The 18,778-nt window shown below is 36.1% G+C and overlaps 1 pseudogene; it reads left to right on the forward strand.

Moving 5' to 3' along the window:
* Positions 1-1,367: 1,367 nt before the first annotated feature.
* LOC111568859 (retinal homeobox protein Rx1-like) lies at positions 1,368-18,772 on the forward strand (annotated as a pseudogene).
* The last annotated feature ends 6 nt before the right edge of the window (positions 18,773-18,778 follow it).

Here is an 18,778-nt window from a genome sequence, read left to right on the forward strand (position 1 = left end):
TATAAGAAGCTATTATTATTTGTAAATTATTTGTTAGAGACATTATGTGCAATTTTAATCTGTATTTTTTTTACGTCCAATATGTAATTACAACTCTATTTTCTGTGATTTCACTAGATAATCTATAAAATAATGCTTAGTATTAAAGATATTACCATTTTCAGTCCTTAATATATTTTTTTTCTGAAAAATAATGGCAATTATCTCTAAATCTTTTTTATTATACAGGGAACTAAAAATATCAATATTTTTTCAGTGATTTCACGAGTCATCATTTGTAATTAAACAAAACAGTAAATTCTTCACAAAATCACAGCTAAAAAATTTATGTCTATGATTTCACGAGATAATCTGTAAAATAACACTAAGTTAAACCATTTTTACCCTTAAAATCCATGTTTATTTCTGACAAATAATGGCAACTATCTATGAATAACATTATTCCTGATTTAACTACAGGGTTGTTTTTTTTGTTTTTGTTTTTACAGTGAACTAAAATGTTTTTTGTGATCTCAAGAGTTATTATCTGTAATTAAACAAAAAACAGTAAATTATTCACAAAATTACAATTAAAAGCTTATTTTTTATGATTTCACTAGATAATCTGTAAAATAACAGCAAGTAATACCATTTTTACCATTAATATACATATTTATTTCTGACAAATAATGGCAACTATCTATAAATAATGTTTTTTATTGATTTAATTAAATTTTTATGTTCTTTTTACAGTTTATATTTTTTCTGTCATTTCACTAGTTATTATCTGTAATTAAACAAAGTAAAAAGAGAATAAATAAACGCATTAGAATCAGATTTTGCTGTTATTTCCCAGTTATTCTTCACAAATATCAACAAGTTGGCAACACCTACCTCAAACGATGTTTAAATCTAATAAAAAACTTAAAATTAACACAGTGAACATAATAAATAATCATGTTTATGAAGCCAGATCTGCTTTAAATTAGACATTTTATACTTTTCTCTTTTAAATATATCACTAATAAATAAGTTTTTGTATGTGGTAGCTTTAGTTTTTTAGTTTGCACTTAATAATATCACAATTTATTCTGCGTGTTTACCATTTATTCAAGTGGAATCAGCGATAAAACTGTATTTTTTGTTAATTTTTCCCTTAAAAGTTTTTCTTCATGTCTTATAATGTCAAATTTCCTTTCTTTTCCGGGTCGTTCCACATAACGGGGGGGCAGGGTGAAAACTTTCAGCGATTCTTTTGTCCTTAAAACAATAAATTTATGAAAGAAAGTCTGTCTGGGCTTCATTAGCTGGACTCTCTCATGTGGGGCTGAATGGAAATGACATTTAAAACTGTTAGTTGGGCAGAAAACAGCTGCCAATCACTCTTAAAGGGGAAGAATCGCAATTAACAGACCTCCACTCCTAATCCCTTGGTTTTTTCACCTCCTCCTCCTCCTCCTCCTCCTCCTCCTCCTCCTCCTCGCCTCACTCCTCTCCCACTCTCCTCTCTGAGTGGATGGTGTCTCTGCAACCGGTGGCTTCGCTCACTTTACTGGACTTTTATTTCTGTTCGTCGTACAAACTGGAGGAGATGCGAGGAGAGCAAAGCTGCACATAGCATCAGAAGAGGAAACAGGTGGTGAAGTGGCAGCTTCAGCAGTTCACAATATTTACCTCCAACAGGTAAAATCTGACACTCTGCTGTTTGATATGTTCTTATAGATCTGCTTCGTCATGCAGAAAACTCAGAAAAAGTGAATTTTGTTGCAGAAACTAGAGAATATTTCCACTTTTAATGCACTAAATTGACTTTTCCTGATTAAAAAAATCAGAGATGGGGCACATTAACAGATTTAGCAAAACTCTCAGGTTTTTTTGCATATATATGGATTTTTTTTAGCCTCATTTATTCATCAGTTATCATTATATTTTATGATTTTAATGTCTCTGTGTTAACAGCAGATATTAAACATGTCGTTCCCGACATCAGGCAACAACCAGACTAATTTTATCATGACTTGCCGTGAGAATAATCCAGTTTACATCAGCAGAGAGTCGCCTCACACTGCAACAATCCTACCAAGTCTATTTGTCTTATTTTTAGTCAGAATGTCTCATCCCACTTGATTTAAGATAAATTCACTTAACAAGAGACATTTCAGCAGATGGAGGGACTTGTTTTAAGACAATGCATCTTAAATAACTTGTTAAGTCAAACAATCTTGAAATTATCTTGTTTTGAGTTGAATTTTACAAGAAAACTCAAAATAAGTTTAATACATCTCAAATTAGGAGGTTACACGAAAGGAAAAATCTATTTTTGAGTGAAAAACTGCCATTTTTTTAAGCATATCTGGCTTATTTTAAGACCTAAGCTTGACAATCCTGGTAAAACAGAGCTTAAAATAAGTTTTCACAGATAATTTTAAGATCTCAATATTCTAAATATCATATTTCAGGAAATCTTAGCAAGTCATTTTTCACTTGTTCTATTTCGCTGGATTTTGACTGATTTTTTTATGTGAATGTTCTTAAGAAACATTTTTAATGTTTCTTTTTTTCCACCAAAAAATGTTGAAAATGTGGACATCAGAAGTTTCACCTTGAAAATCAGTTTTTTTCCCACATTTTCAAACTTTAAAACGACATGAGGGTTAACAACGGTGGAGCATTTAACCTGCAATGTTCTGAGGATGTCTTGAGGGCAGAGAACATTCCTAAAATGTTCCATGACGCTGCATGATGGCAAAGGAAGAACATTCTCGATGCAACATCCAGAAAGCTTTTGGGAATGTTAGAACAGAATAGTCCAACAACATTATCACTACACATTTTTAGAATGTCTGTAGGAGAACGTGCTGAAACCAATATTTAAAAAACGTTATCCAGATGTTATCGAGGCCTCAGATGACAGAACATTCTTTATAAATGTATTAACGAATGTGGAACATTCTGCTTGGGGATGCTGTTGAGGAAACTGTATTACAGAACATTTTAGGGACGCTTGTCTTTTCAAATAATGTTCCTGCAAAGTTAGAAGTGAACCGTGAGCATGATGTCATCAGGGCCAAGAAAGAATGTTCTCAAACTAGATGCTATCGAGGCCTTAGTTGGAAAGAAAGAAAGAGGTGGAACATTCAGCCTGTAATGTTCTCAGGATGTTTTAGTGATGTTCAGGTAACTGAGAACATTCTCACAATGTTCAAAGATGCTACATGATAGCAGACAACATTCTCAAACCAATATTCAAAAAATATTTTCCAGATGTTATTCAGGCCTCAGATGACAGAATGTTCTTTATAAATGTTTTAACCCTCATGTCGTCCTGTGGGTCAAAATTGATCCGTTTTAAAGTTTAAAAATGTGGGAAAAAAATACATTTTCACAGTGAAACTTCTGATGTCCACATTTTCAACATTTTTGGGAAATCTTTGAACATTTTTTGGTGGAAAAAAAGAAATGTTAGAAATGTTTCTTAAGAACATTCACTAAAAAAATCAACCAAAATCCAGCGAAATTCGCTGGATTTTGGTTGATTTTTATGTGAATGTTCTTAAAGAAAATATTAGAAGTTTTACTGATACATCTGTAATCACTTTAGATATTTTTAAGATTTTTTTTGGAAGATTTTTACTCATTTTTTGAAAATATTTACAAGAATTTGCTTTTTAAAAAAAAAACTTTTAAGGAAACTTTTAAGGAATTATTGGAATTTTCTTCCTGAAGGTTTTGTAAATTTTCATAAATTTGGGGATTTTTTTTAGACAAGGAAACAATATTTTTTGGTGCCTGTAAATGAGAACAGGAGGGTTTACAAAAGTGGAACATTCAACCTACAATGTTCTGACGATGTTTTAGGGATGTTGTGGAGGAACATACTACAGCATGTGTTTGTTCCATGATGCTACATGATGGCAAAGGAAGGATGTTCTCAGTGTAGCACTCAGAAAACCTTTCAGAACACCTGTAGTTGTTCCATCTTCAAGGAGAGCATTCTGTATAAACATATAAAGGTATTGGCTGTTTCAGAGGTGTTTTTGAGGGAACACTTTATAGAATATTTTTCTAGCAAACATGGCAAAGGAAGAATGTTCTCAATGCAACATCCAGTCAAAAAGTTTTCCTTCCTTTCCTTCCTTCCACCATGTAGCATCATGAAACATTTTAGGGACGTTTTCTATAAAACAGTCTCTATTGGTTCCATCAACAACATCACCAAAACATCCTTAGAACATTGCAGACAGAATGTTCCACCTTCGTTAACACATTTATACATTCATAAAGAACGTTCTGTTACCTGAGGCCTCAAAACATCTGGAAAACGTTTTTTGAAAGTTCTTCCTTTGCCATCATGTAGCATCTTGGAACATCATGTTCTCATTTACCTCAACATCACTAAAACATCCTCAGAACATTGCAGGCAGAACGTTCCACCTCTGTGTATCTAATTATACATTTATAAAGAACATTTTGTCATCTGAGGCCTCGATAACATCTGGAAAAACATGTTTGAATATTGGTTTGAGAACGATCTACTCCCACTTGTACTATCATGTAGCATCATGAAACATTTTAGGAGCGTTTTCTATAAAATGTTCTGTATTAGTTCCATCAACAACATCTCCAAAGCACCCTTAGAACATTGCAGACAGAACGTTCCACCTTCGTTAACACATTTAATGGCCCAGCAGTGCTCTCACTAAACACTTTCAGAGTTCCTGTAGTTGTCCGACCTTTGAGAAGAACATTCTAAAGCAGAACCTCCCACTAAAAGCATCTTCTAACGTTATTAGAACCTAAATTCCCGCCGGTTCCTCCGTCTCCAGGCCTCGGCTGATCGCCCAGACGCTCGGATGCATTTATCACTGGATACCATGAGCATGGTGGACGACAGCTGCCTCTCGCCCTCCAACTTCCACGAGATGGGGAAAGGCGTCGCCGCCGGAGGCCGAGTCCACAGCATCGACGTCATCCTGGGCTTCAGCAAAGAGCAGGACCCCCTGATGTGTCCGGCTCCGGGGCCCCTCAAGGTGAACATGGACGGTCTGGGGGAACCGGCGGCGAAGCAGCAGGAGAACTCTTCACATCCGTCCTACAGCGGACACCTTTCTGCTCTGAGGAGCAGCAGCAGCGAGCAGCAGTACCACGGTGAGTCCAGCTGGGAGTCTCCTCACCCCACAGTCGTCCCATTGCTGAGCTTTACGAGGAGCTTCTGCTCTGAATCATATCAAATATCGATCACTCAGCAGCACCTGTGGCCCTGGAAGGCTGAACTTTAGCTTCAGCTTTAGTTTCAGACGTGTGAAATTAGGAGAGACAGGATTGATTTTGCAGCAGTGAAGTTATGATATTGACGCCTCTGTGCAAACATAATAAACCTTCAGACCACTTTACTGCTGACTATGAACTTATCTGGATCAGTCTTTGACGAGCCAAAACTAAACTTGTGGAAGAAGCAGGAAAAAAAGGTCAATATTCCCCCCAAAAGAGCATGATTTAGAGACTTGGAAAAGGAAAATAGCCGCTTCAGTAAGGCCCAAATCTGCAGACTAACTGAACATAGGTTTAAAACCCCCAATTACAATGAAGAAAATCTAATTAACCAAACAATGGAGCATGATTTTAATAGAAAATAGCCCAAAAATAACAATATTATCATCAGTGCTGTGTAAGAATAAGACATTAGATTGCATTTTCATTATGTACGCTACTACTGGATCAGGTTTTTTGTGAGTCGAAACCAAACTTGTGAAAGAAGCAGAAAAAAATGGTTAAGATTGACAATATACTCATTATTTTTACCAAAAATGGAAGAAACCAGGATAAATTAGAGACTCGGTAAAGGAAAACAGCCACTCAGTAAGGCCCAAATCTGCAGACTAACTGAACATAGGTTTAAAAACCCCCAATTACAATGAAGAAAATCTAATTAACCAAACAATGGAGCATGATTTTAATAGAAAATAACCAAAAACAAGAATATTACCATCACTGTTGTTGTCCCTCTATGTAAGAATAAGACATTAGATGCCATTTTCATAATTTAAGCTATTATTGGATCAGTTTTTCATGAGCTGAAATTAAACTTGATGAAGAACCATTTAAAAAAAGGTCAAGATTGGCAATATGCTCCCATCATTTTGACCAAAAATGGACGAAAACAGCATAAATTAGAGACTTTAAAAGGGAAATAGCCACTTCAATAAGGCCCAGATATGAAGACTGACTGAACATCCACAAAAAACAGCAGTTTATTTTTATATATTTAGGATCTGAACTTGATATTTTTCTCCATAAAGGCTTAAAAATTCCAACTACAATGAAGAAAATCTAATCAACCAACCAATGAGGCATATTTTTAATAGAAAATAACCTAAAAATTACAATATTATCATCAGTGCTGTGTAAGAATAAGACATTAGATGCCATGTTCATGATTTAAATTATTATTTGACAGCAGAAACATCTGCTCAGCCAACGTCTGACCTCTTTAAACAAGGCTATTCCAGTTTCTTTGCTGCATACGGTTTCCTCGTAGCATTAAGTGAACCCTGTGCACTGAGATTTGAGGGATAAATCACAGGACAAGATGGTGCCGAGGGGTTTACGTCCCCAACACCAATCCCATCCCCTTGTGGAATTCCCCTAATCTGCTGTTCTGGGCTCAGATTGGATTGTACAGTGGTTCATTCCCGTGTTATTGTTATCGCTCGGCCTCAGAATCAAATTTGTTAGATTTAATCTGGAGCTATTTTCACATCAGGATCAGGCAGGTGGTTGGTGATTTGGTGGCAGAAAGAAACGACAAAAAAATTGATGTTATTCCCATGAACTGGTGGTAGATCAAAGCCCTGCAGAGATTGAATTTGAAGTGATTCCTGTTTGGTTTTTGTTGGAGTAAAATTAAAGATATTATTCCTTTAAACAATGTAAACATCATGGCATTGATTACAGCTGCTTTAACCCTCATGTCGTCCTGTGGGTCAAACTGACCCGTTTTATAGTTTGAAAATGTGGGAAAAAAAATTTATTTTCACAGTGAAACTTCTGATGTCCACATTTTCAACATTTTTGGGAAATTTTTGAACATTTTTTGGTGGAAAAAAGAAACATTATAAAAAATGTTTCTTTAAGAACATTGGGGAAAAAAATCTATCAAAATCCAGCGAAATTCGCTGAATTTTGGTTGATTTTTATATGAATGTTCTTAAAGAAAATATTAGAACTTTTACTGATATATGTGGAATCACTTTAGATATTTTTAGGATTTTTTGGAAGATTTTTACTCATTTTTTGAAAATATTTACAAAAATTTTCTTGCCAAATTTGGGGGATTTTTTTAAAAATAAAACTTTAAAGGGAAACTTTTAAGGAATTATTGGAATTTTCTTCCTGAAGGTTTTGCAAATTTAAAGTTTGAAAATGTGGAAAAAAATGTTTTCAGTGTGAAACTTCTGATGTCCACATTTTGAACATTTTTGGTGGAAAAAAGAAATGTTAAAAAACATTTCTTAAAGAACATTCGGGAAACATAAGGCAGAGCCTTCAATCAACTCATTAAATTAAGTTTATAAGAAACAAACACTATTATTTAAAAGTTTAGGGTCACTTAGAAATGTCCTCATTTTTGAAAGAAAAGCATTTTTTTTCCCATGAAGACAGCAACAAATGAATGATAAATCCAGTGTAGACATTGTTAATGTGGTAAATGACTATTGTAGCTGGAAACAGCTGATTTTTAATGGAATATCTCCATAGAGGTACAGAGGAACATTTCCAGCAACCATCACTCCTGTGTTCTAATGCTACATTGTGTTAGCTAATGGTGTTGAAAGGCTCATTGATGATTAGAAAACCCTTGTGCAGTTATGTTAGCACATGGATAAAAGTGTGAGTTTTCATGGAAAACATGGAATTGTCTGGATGACCCCAAACTTTTGAACAGTAACGTAGGCGAATTTTAACAAATATAGAGCAACTTTAACTAATATAGAGCAACTTTAACTCATTTAGAGCAACTTTAATAGGGATCAACTTTAACTAATACAGAGCAACTTTAGATAATAATATCAACTTTAGTTAAAATAGAGCAACTTTAACTAAAATGGAGCAACTCTGACTTATTTTAAAGCAACTTTAACTAATGTAGAGCAACTTTAACTAATAATATCAACTATAGCTAAAATGGAGCAACTTTAACTCATTTAGAGCAACTTCAGCTAAAATGGAGCAACTTTACCTCATTTTTGAGCAGCTTTAACTTATTTTTGAGCAACTTTGACTAATATAAAGCAACATTAACTCATTTAGAGCAACTTTAGCTAAAATGGAGCAACTTTAACTCATTTTTGAGCAACTTTAACTGATTTTTGAGCAACTTTAATTAATATAAAGCAACTTTAACTCATTTTGAGCAACCTGAACTATAATAGAGCAACTGAAATTCATAAAACCCTTGTGCAGTTATGTTACTACATGAATAAAAATGTGAGTTTTCATGGAAAACATGGAATTGTCTGGATGACCCCAAACTTTTGAACGGTAGTGTAGGTCAACTTTAACTAATATAGAGCAACTTTAACTCATTTTTTGTGCAACTTTAGCTAGTATTGAGCAACTTTAACTCATTTTTGCAGAATTTTAACTCATTTAAGGGCAACTTTAAGTAATATGGAGCAACTTTAATATAGAGCAAGTGGAAAACATCAAATCGTCTGGGTGACGCCAAACGTTTGAATGGTAGTGTAGGTCACTGGATGATTCAACTTAATATCTTGAGTTTATTGAACGTGTTTTCTTCAGTTCGGTTAATTCAACTTGGCCAGTTTTACACTTTCACAGCTCATAAACTGTTATTTCTGACGGCCGTCTGAGCTCTAATGAACTTTAACTGCTGCACAGTGCTTGTATCTGCGCTGTGAAGTGAATGAGATGTTCTGCTAACCAGCGGGGAGGCTTCAGACTGTGATGGCTGACAGACCCGGAGCTGGTCACTGAACCAGACCTGACCTCCGCCTTTGTCTCCGCCCGGCCTTTGTCAGAGCTGCTTAATGAGAGGTGGATAAATGAAGCCCCCGGATCCTGCCTGGCCGGAGCACAGACCACGGCGACCCTCTTTTATCTCCGTCAACACGTCCCATTAGCGGGAACGAGCTAACGTTTAGATTCATGGACAGAGAGCCGTTTCAGTGGAGCTCTGAAAGGACAGAGACGTTTTAGAGATCTTGTTGAAACTTTGGACACACTGTAAACTATTTGAAGTCCCTCTGCTGCATTAGAAACGGGAGTTAGCTGCATGAACTTGAGAAAACAGTTCATTAAACTTGAGATATTAAGTTGAATAGACTAGTTAGACACAATGGGTTACAGACAGATTTGCTATTGTATTTTTAACAGATTAACTCTCCTGTTGTCTTCATTTACGGGCACCAAAAAATACTGTTTCCTTGTCTGAAAAAGATCCAAAAATTCAGCAAAAAAATTCCCCAAATTTGGCAAGAAAATTCTTGTAAATATTTTCAAAAAATGAGTAAAAATCTTCCAAAAAATCCTAAAAATATCTAAAGTGATTACATATATATGAGTAAAACTTGTAATATTTTCTTTAAGAACATTCACATAAAAATCAACCAAAATCCAACGAAATTCGCTGGATTTTGGTTGATTTTTTTTGTGAATGTTCTTAAGAAACATTTTTAACATTTCTTTTTTTCCACCAAAAAATGTTCAGAGATTTCCCAAAAATGTTGAGAATGTGGACATCAGAAGTTTCACTGCGAAAATATATATTTTTTTCCACATTTTCAAACTTTAAAATGGGTCAATTTTGACCTGCAGGACGACACGAGGGTTAAAGCGCATTGAAAGCTCAGAAAAAACTCCTACACTGATTTTTTTTGTCCAACTACTATATGACTTAGTGCACAAGAACTGCGTCCTAATCAGTGAGATTTAACATTTCTGCAGGTTTGTTACATCAGATACCCACCGGATGACGTCTCTGCTGTCTACTGATGTAACAGAACGACACAGAAAGTATTTATAGTCCAGCTAACCTACTTTCTGAGTACTTAAAGTCCAGTGATAGCCTGCTTTGTTGGTAATGTATATCCTCTGAAGCAGCTAATACACAAGACAAGCTGATCTAATTGCTGGATCGCCATCTTTGGACTTTATTTAATTAAATTAGCTGCTTGTTAGTGTAATACTAATTCGGCCAACAGTCCAGGGTTGACGTTGTTAAAGATCTCATTGTTTTCCCGGCAGTGTTTTCTGTTTTTCTTTACTGTCAAAGACGATGAAGAATTGATGAGAAGCTAAAGTTTAAATATTAGCTGCCATTAACAGAGCGGTGGACATTTTCCAGTTTTGGATGCATTTTAGGGAACATATATGATTGTTACTCATCCGTTAATCATAATTAACACAATAAGAATCAATGATTTTTTATAATCCAAAGTACAAAAGTAGAGTTTTCTCTACTTTGCATACATTTTAACAAATTACAACATAAATATGCAGAAATGCTAAATTGTAATTTGGTAATAACCAGCTATAAAATGTAACAATCCAGTGATAACATATAAATGACACAGAAGTAATAATAATAATAATAATAATAATAAAGTTATACATAAAATAAAATCACCAGAACAAGGGTACAGAATAAATGAAAAAAAAGACAAAAAATAATAATTTTTAAAAATATATAAAAAAAACATATATTTTAAAAATGATTAAAAAGACAAAAAAACTATGTAATTTGAATTTACATTCTGAAATGATTATTTAAAAAAATTATTATTATTATTTTACTTTCTTGGTTTCTTCTTAGTAACAATCAATAATAAAATAGTAATAATAGACATACTACATTATATGATTATGATAGCAATAACAGAATAATAAAAAGCCATAGCAACAACAACAACAACAACAAAATGCACGTCATTTAAAACCAAACACTTAAAAACTTTAAAAGAAATCAAAGGAATTTAAATTTACATTCAGAAATAAGAAACAATAAAACCCCAAAAAGCTCATTATTGTTTTCTACTTAGTAATAGTCAGTAACAAAATGTTAATAATTCACACATAACACAATGTGTTTATAATGATAATAACACAGTAATAAAAAAAAGCCAAAACAAAAAAACTGCTGGTTACAGAACAAAAATAATCAAACAAATAAAAATAACAAAAAAAAAAAAAAACAAAACAGAAAAATGCTTAAAGCTTTTGGCTTTAAACATTTTTCTTTAATCAACAATAACATAGTAATAATCATGTTATAACACAATTTTATACTAGTTTATAATTATAACAAATGAATTAACAATCACAATTTAGGAGCTTTTAATAATCCAGAGGAATTTAAATATACATTTAGCTGGGAAAACTTATTTTAAGCTCTATTTACCAGGATTGTCAAGTGTAGGTGTCTTAAAATAAGCCAGGCATGCTAAAAAATTAGGAGTTTTTCACTCAAAAATAGATTTTTACTTTCATGTAACCTCCTAATTTGAGATGTATTAAAACGCCTGCTGTCTTCATTTATGGGCACCAAAAAATATTGTTTACTTGTCTAAAAAAATCTCAAAAATCAGTAAAAAAGTTCCTCCAAATTTCTGGAAATTTGCAAAACCTTGAGGAAGAAAATTTCAATAATTCCTTCAAAGTTTCCCTTAAAAGTTTTATTTTATAAAAAAAAAATCCCCCAAATTTGGCAAGAAAATTCTTGTAAATATTTTCAAAAAATGAGTAAAAATCTTCCAAAAATCCTAAAAATATCTAAAGTGATTACATATATATCAGTAAAACTTTAATATTTTCTTTAAGAACATTCACATAAAAATCAACCAAAATCCAGTGAAATTCACTGGATTTTGGTTGATTTTTTTGTGAATGTTCTTCAGAAACATTTTTAACATTTCTTTTTCTCCTTCAAATAATGTTCAAAGATTTCCCACAAATGTTGAAAATGTGGACATCAGAAGTTTCACTGTGAAAATTAATTTTTTTCCACATTTTCAAACTTTAAAATGAGTCAATTTGACCCACAGGACGACACGAGGGTTAAACTTATTTTGAGTTTTCTATTAAAATTCAACTCAACTTACTAATCTTAACAAGATATTTAAGATGCATTGTCTTAAAACAAGTCCCTCCATCTGCTGAAATTTCACTTGTTAAGTGAATTTATCTTAAATCGAGTGGGGTGAGACTTTCTGACTAAAAATAAGACAAATAGACTTGGTAGGATTTAGAGTTTTTGCAGTGTACTAACAAAAACATTAGCTTTCTCAATAAATACATTGTGAAATCCTGCATGTTATTAATGTACATTATGTACGTTCAAACCATTTTTCTTTCACATAAAACACACTTCCACCAGGAAAGTTGTATGTTTGTGATGCAAGTTCATTTACTACATTATTTTCTTTTCTCTAAGTCATAAAGAGTTCCGTCGATTCAGTAACAAATCCTGAATGTGATGCAGCAGAAACACGATTTGCAGCTCAGTCTGTGAAGAGAAACGCAACACTTTTGTTTCCAAATAAGTTTTTAAAGACAGGAGAAAATAAATACTGGAAACACATTTCCTAAATCCGATTAGGAATGTTTCTGAGCTTGGTTGAGCTTCAGCCGACTGCTTGCTTCACTGACCTACAGTAGCCTATTGTTGCAGGTGTCAAACTGATGTCTGCTCTACTGGAAACTCAGCTGCATTCTTACTTTCAAAATACTGTTCCTTCCTCTCTAAAAGACACAGCTCTGCTCCACAGTCCCGCCTCGCTAATCTCAGTTTTCTCATTTAACCCTCGTGTCGTCTTGCGGGTCAGATTGACACGTTTTAAAATTTGAAAATGTGGCAAAAAAATCATATTTTCACAGTGAAAATTTCCACATTTTCAACATTTTTGGGAAATTTTTGAACATTTCTTGGTGGAAAAAAGAAATATTAAAAATGTTTCTTAAGAACATTCACAAAAACATTTTTTTGTGAATGTTCTTAAAGAAAATATTAGAAGTTTTAATTTCAGTTTTTTCAATTCAATTCAATTCAATTCAATTTTATTTATATAGCTCCAATTACAGTCAAATTGTCTCGAGACGCTTTACAGAACCCATATGCCTGAACCCCCAGAGCAGCCAAAAGGCGACAGTGGCAAGGAAAACACCCTTTTAACAGGGAAAAAAACCTCGAGCAGAACCCGGCTCTAATGTGGGGGAACCCATCTGCCTGCTGGCCGGGTGGGTTGAGAGGGACAGAAGAGGTAGAGAGGTAGAGATAGAGGGGTAGAGGTAGAGGGATAGAGATAGAGGGATACAGATAGAGGGGTGGAGATAGAGGGATGGAGGTAGAGGGGTAGAGATAGAGGGGTAGAGGTAGAGGGATAGAGATAGAGGGGTAGAGATAGAGGGGTAGAGATAGAGGGGTAGAGATAGAGGGGAAGAGATAGAGGGGTAGAGATAGAGGGGAAGAGATAGAGGGGTAGAGATAGAGGGGAAGAGATAGAGAGGTAGAGATAGAGGGGTAGAGATAGAGGGGAAGAGATAGAGGGGTAGAGGTAGAGGGATAGAGATAGAGGGGTAGAGATAGAGGGGTAGAGATAGAGGGGTAGAGATAGAGGGGAAGAGATAGAGGGGTAGAGATAGAGGGGTAGAGATAGAGGGGTAGAGATAGAGGGGAAGAGATAGAGGGGTAGAGATAGAGGGGAAGAAATAGAGGGGTAGAGATAGAGGGGAAGAGATAGAGAGGTAGAGATAGAGGGGTAGAGATAGAGGGGAAGAGATAGAGGGGTAGAGATAGAGAGGTAGAGATAGAGGGGTAGAGATAGAGGGGTAGAGGTAGAGGGATAGAGATAGAGGGGTAGAGATAGAGGGGTAGAGATAGAGGGGTAGAGATAGAGGGGAAGAGATAGAGGGGTAGAGGTAGAGGGATAGAGATAGAGGGGTAGAGATAGAGGGGTAGAGATAGAGGGGTAGAGATAGAGGGGAAGAGATAGAGGGGTAGAGATAGAGGGGTAGAGATAGAGGGGTAGAGATAGAGGGGAAGAGATAGAGGGGTAGAGATAGAGGGGAAGAGATAGAGGGGTAGAGATAGAGGGGAAGAGATAGAGAGGTAGAGATAGAGGGGTAGAGATAGAGGGGAAGAGATAGAGGGGTAGAGATAGAGAGGTAGAGATAGAGGGGTAGAGATAGAGGGGTAGAGGTAGAGGGATAGAGATAGAGGGGTAGAGATAGAGAGGTAGAGATAGAGGGGTAGAGATAGAGGGGTAGAGATAGAGGGGAAGAGATAGAGGGGTAGAGATAGAGGGGAAGAGATAGAGGGGTAGAGATAGAGGTGTAGAGGTAGAGATAGAGAGGTGGGGGGGTGGGACACAAGGACCATAAAACACAGCCACACATCTGAATTTTTAGGATTTTTTTTGCAGATTTTTACTCATTTTTTGAAAATATTTACGAGAAATTTCTTGCCAAATTTGAGGGATTTTCCTAAAACAATACTTTTAAGGGAAACTTTTAAGGGAATTATTGGAATTTTCTTCCTGAAGGTTTTGCAAAGTCTCAGAAATTTGTGGAATTTTTTTGCTGAATTTTTGGATATTTTCAGACAAGGAAACAATATTTTTTGGTGCCCGTAAATGAGGACATGAGGGTTAAAGAAAATATTAGACATTTTACTGATATATATGGAATCACTTTAGATATTTTTAAAGATTTCTTTGGATGACTTTTATTCATTTTTTGAAAATATTTACAAGAATTTTCTTGCCAAATTTGGAGGATTTTTTTTTTCAAATAAAACATTTAAGGGAAACTTTTAAGGAATTATTGGGAATTTTCTTCCTGAAGGTTTTGCAAATTTTCAGAAATTTGGGAATAATTTTTGGCTGAATTTTTGGATTTTTTTCAGACCAGGAAACAATATGTTTTGGTGCCTGTAAATGAAGACGACCTAAATGACTTCTCGTGTTTTCCTGGACAGACACCGGCTTGTTCACAGATAAGTGTGACGAGGAGCTAAGTGAGCTGAGGAAGAGCGTGGACAGCGATGAAGGAAAGTCTCCGGAGCCCTGCAAGGACGACCAGCCCAAGAAGAAGCACCGACGGAACCGGACCACCTTCACCACCTACCAGCTGCACGAGCTGGAGCGAGCCTTCGAGAAGTCCCACTACCCCGACGTGTACAGCCGCGAGGAGCTGGCCATGAAGGTGAACCTGCGCCGAGGTCCGAGTTCAGGTGAGAGGAACCACTAAAACACCACAAAGTTGATGGTACCACCAGTGAACTCCAACAGAGGTCCTTCACTAGGGTTGGTTCACATATAAAACCAACCAAAACTGAAATAGTTCTCATCAGACCCCCTGACAATCGGAAGATTTTTTTTATGTACAATAACTTTAGTTTATTTAATGAAGCCATGTAAAGTTTTACCTTCATACTATGGACATTTTAGAGTTACAGCCCCTTGAAGTACATAGTGTTGTGTAGAAATTTGCTTTTTTCTATCATTTCTGAGCCTCATAACTTTATCAGTACAGCAGTTAGACATATGACATTTAAATTTCTGTTAAAAACTGCAACCAGATCAGTTTTATATCCACTCCAGGTGACCTAATCTAAAGACTAACAACAAACAAATGACCACGACGAGAAAAAAACTGTCCAAAAGACGCACAAAACAACACAAAACTGATTAAAAAAATAACAAAAAAGGGAGACAACTGACCAGGATGAGCACAAAACAGCAAAACCAGACACAGAAAAACAAATCTAAATCCTGTTTTTGTCTATAAACCGACATAGAACAGGGAAAACATGCAGCAGTTTAACCCCTCGTGTCGTCCTGCGGGTCAAATTGACCGTTTTAAAGTTTGAAAATGTGGGAGAAAAAAAAGCTATTTTCACAGTAAAAACGTCCACATTTTCCAACATTTTTGGCAAATTTTTGAAGATTTTTTGGTGGAAATAAATTTTTTTTTAAGTTTTTTTTTTTTTTTTTTTAAAGAATATTCACAAAAAAATCAATCAAAGATCTAGCAAATTTCACTGGATTTTGGTTGATTTTTATGTGAACGTTCTTAAAGAAAATATTAGAAGTTTTACTGATGTATATATAATCACTTTAGAAATTTTTAGGATTTCTTTGGAAGTTTTTTTACTCATTTTTTGAAAATATTTACAAGAATTTTCTTGCCAAATTTGGGGGATTTCTTTTTTCTTTTTTTTTTTTTTTAGAAAACTTTTAAGAAAAATTTTAAGGGAATTATTGGAATTTTCTTCCTGAAGGTTTTGCAAATTTTCAGAAATTTGGGGTTTTTATGGACGAATTTTTGGATTTTTTTCAGACAAGGAAACAACAACAGGAGGGTTAATGTCTGTGACTGTTAGATCAGATTCTTCTCCTTTGCTTCTATGCTTCTTATTTCTCGTCCAGGTCTGGTTCCAGAACCGTCGAGCTAAATGGCGCCCGGCAGGAGAAGAAGGACGCCAGCACCATGAAGCTCACGACTCCCCATGTTGTCCTATCAAACCGTCCGGCTGCGGTCCACTCCAGCATGGGCCCCATGACCAACTCCCTGCCCCTGGACCCCTGGCTCACCTCCCCCCCTGTCCAGCGCCACGCCGGTCCACAGCCATCCCGGGCTTCATGGGTCCGGCTCAGGGCCTCCAGCCCGCCTACCCCGGCCACGGCTTCCTCAACTCCAGCCCTCACGCTCCTCACCCCCCACTCCCATCCTCACCCGTCAATGGGCCAGGGGATGCAGAACATGGCTCCGCCCCCCCTACCAGTGCCCGGCGCCGTACCCGGATAAATACCCGCTGAGGATGCGGACCAGCGCAGCTCCAGCATCGCCGTGCTGAGGATGAAAGCCAAGGAACACATCCAGTCCATGGACAAGACCTGGCAACCCATGTGACTAGCAAACCTGGCGGCCCACGTGAGCGACGCCGGGATGGGAGAAGTCGTTTTTTTTCTGAGGAAAATGTTTGAAAAGTTGACAGTGACATGTTCAGAGAGTGAACAAAAGGTGGATCTGAAGAACTTTTTTTGGTGTTCTTTTTGTTTTTTATCATCTCAAGGACATGAAACTGACCCCATGAAACCTGAAGTTTGTCATTTTGAGCTGCCAAGTGTCCGATGGCCGTCCCTCACTCCAATATTTAGGTGTTTAGTTTTCTTTCTGTACGTTGCTCTAATCTCATTTTGCAGCTCCTAAATACAGATTTCTATCCACATCGACTACTTTTTAGAACAAAAAGTAGCCTTTACAGCCATTTGTTGAGTCACAAACATGCTCTGAACACATGCAAGTCACTGCAAAACCATTTTTTCAAAATCATTTTCTGGGTAAAATGTTGGAAATGTTTACAGTGACATGTTCAGAGAGCCAAAAAAGTAGATTTTTTTGAACGTTCTTTTTGTTTTTTACCATCTCAAGGACATAAAACTGACCCATGAAACCTGAGGTTTCTCATTTTGAACTGCCAAGTGTCTGATGTCCATTCTCCCTCTGATATTATGGTGTTTAGTTTTCTTTCTGAACGTTGCTCCTTATCAACACAGTTTTTACAACAAAAACTACCTTTACAGCCATTAGTTGATTTCATTCTGAGTCACAAACAAGCTCTGTCGCACATAATCACTGCAAAACCATCTTTTGAACATCATTATCTGAGAAAAATGTTGGAAAAGTTGACAGTGACATGCTAAAAAAGTAGATTTTTTTGGACGTTTTTTTATCATCTCGCGGACATGAAACTGACCCATGAACCCTGAAGTTTGTCATTTTAAGCTGCCAAGTGTCCTGATATCTGCCCCCCTCCCCCTCAGTATTTAAGTGTTAAGTGTTGCCTATGTTGCTGTAAAAGCAAATATCTTCTCCATAATTGCAGCTCAGATGCTCCTAAATACAGATTTCTGTCCTTATCAACCACTTTTTTTTATAACAAAAAGTACGTTTACAGCCATTTGTTGAATTCATTCTGAGTCACAAACAAGCTCTGAACACACATATGTCGCTGCAAACCCATCTTTTTATCTTCAATGGTGGGATCTCAATGAATGAAAAATTGCCAAAAATGCAGAAATTCTTCTAATTTCCATGTTTTTTTTTTTTTGCTAAATCTCACATTTGCTGTTCGTTCTTTACTTTCTCCATTTCTTCCGTTGAGTTTGTGTTTTTACTAATTAATCCAATTTTCAGATTTTCATGGGTCAACTGATCAGAATCTCTGAAAACTTTGCTAACGATGAAGGTCTGGTTTGAGAAATCTCTTCCTGCACATTTTCACCAACTGGTTTCCATTTTACCTCCTACTTTTGTCGTGGTTCATTCCCAGTTTAGATGTCGGAGCCCTTGGTTTAGATACACTGGTGTGACTGGAGGAAGAAGTGCAAAAAAAACCCCGTAAAATCAGAGATGTGATGGCGCCTTTGTGGACCAGGACTGAGAATATACCAAAAATAATCTGCACAAATGCTTTCCTGAGTCGCTTTAACGAAGGATGGAGTTTTTAAAAGGACAGAAAGACGGGTTTGGCGACGGCAGTAACCCTGGTTTTTGCTTGAGTGGCTGCTGGAGGAGAAAACCTGTTGGCAGCTCGGTGTTGGGCGCTGCGACTACGTGCAGGGCAGCAGAAAGAGCCCTGTGTGATGCATCACCCCATATAGTTTAGTCTTTGTTCGGCACAATTGATCCAAGTGTATCCTCTTTGTCTGGAGCTGAAGGGGGGAGAAACGGTCTCAGGCTGCACTAAATAGGCCCTTGTAACCATTTTGTTATTGAA

This window comes from Amphiprion ocellaris, unplaced genomic scaffold (assembly GCF_022539595.1).
Source record: "Amphiprion ocellaris isolate individual 3 ecotype Okinawa unplaced genomic scaffold, ASM2253959v1 Aocel_unscaffolded133, whole genome shotgun sequence".
In the NCBI taxonomy this organism is placed as follows: Eukaryota; Metazoa; Chordata; class Actinopteri; family Pomacentridae; genus Amphiprion; species Amphiprion ocellaris.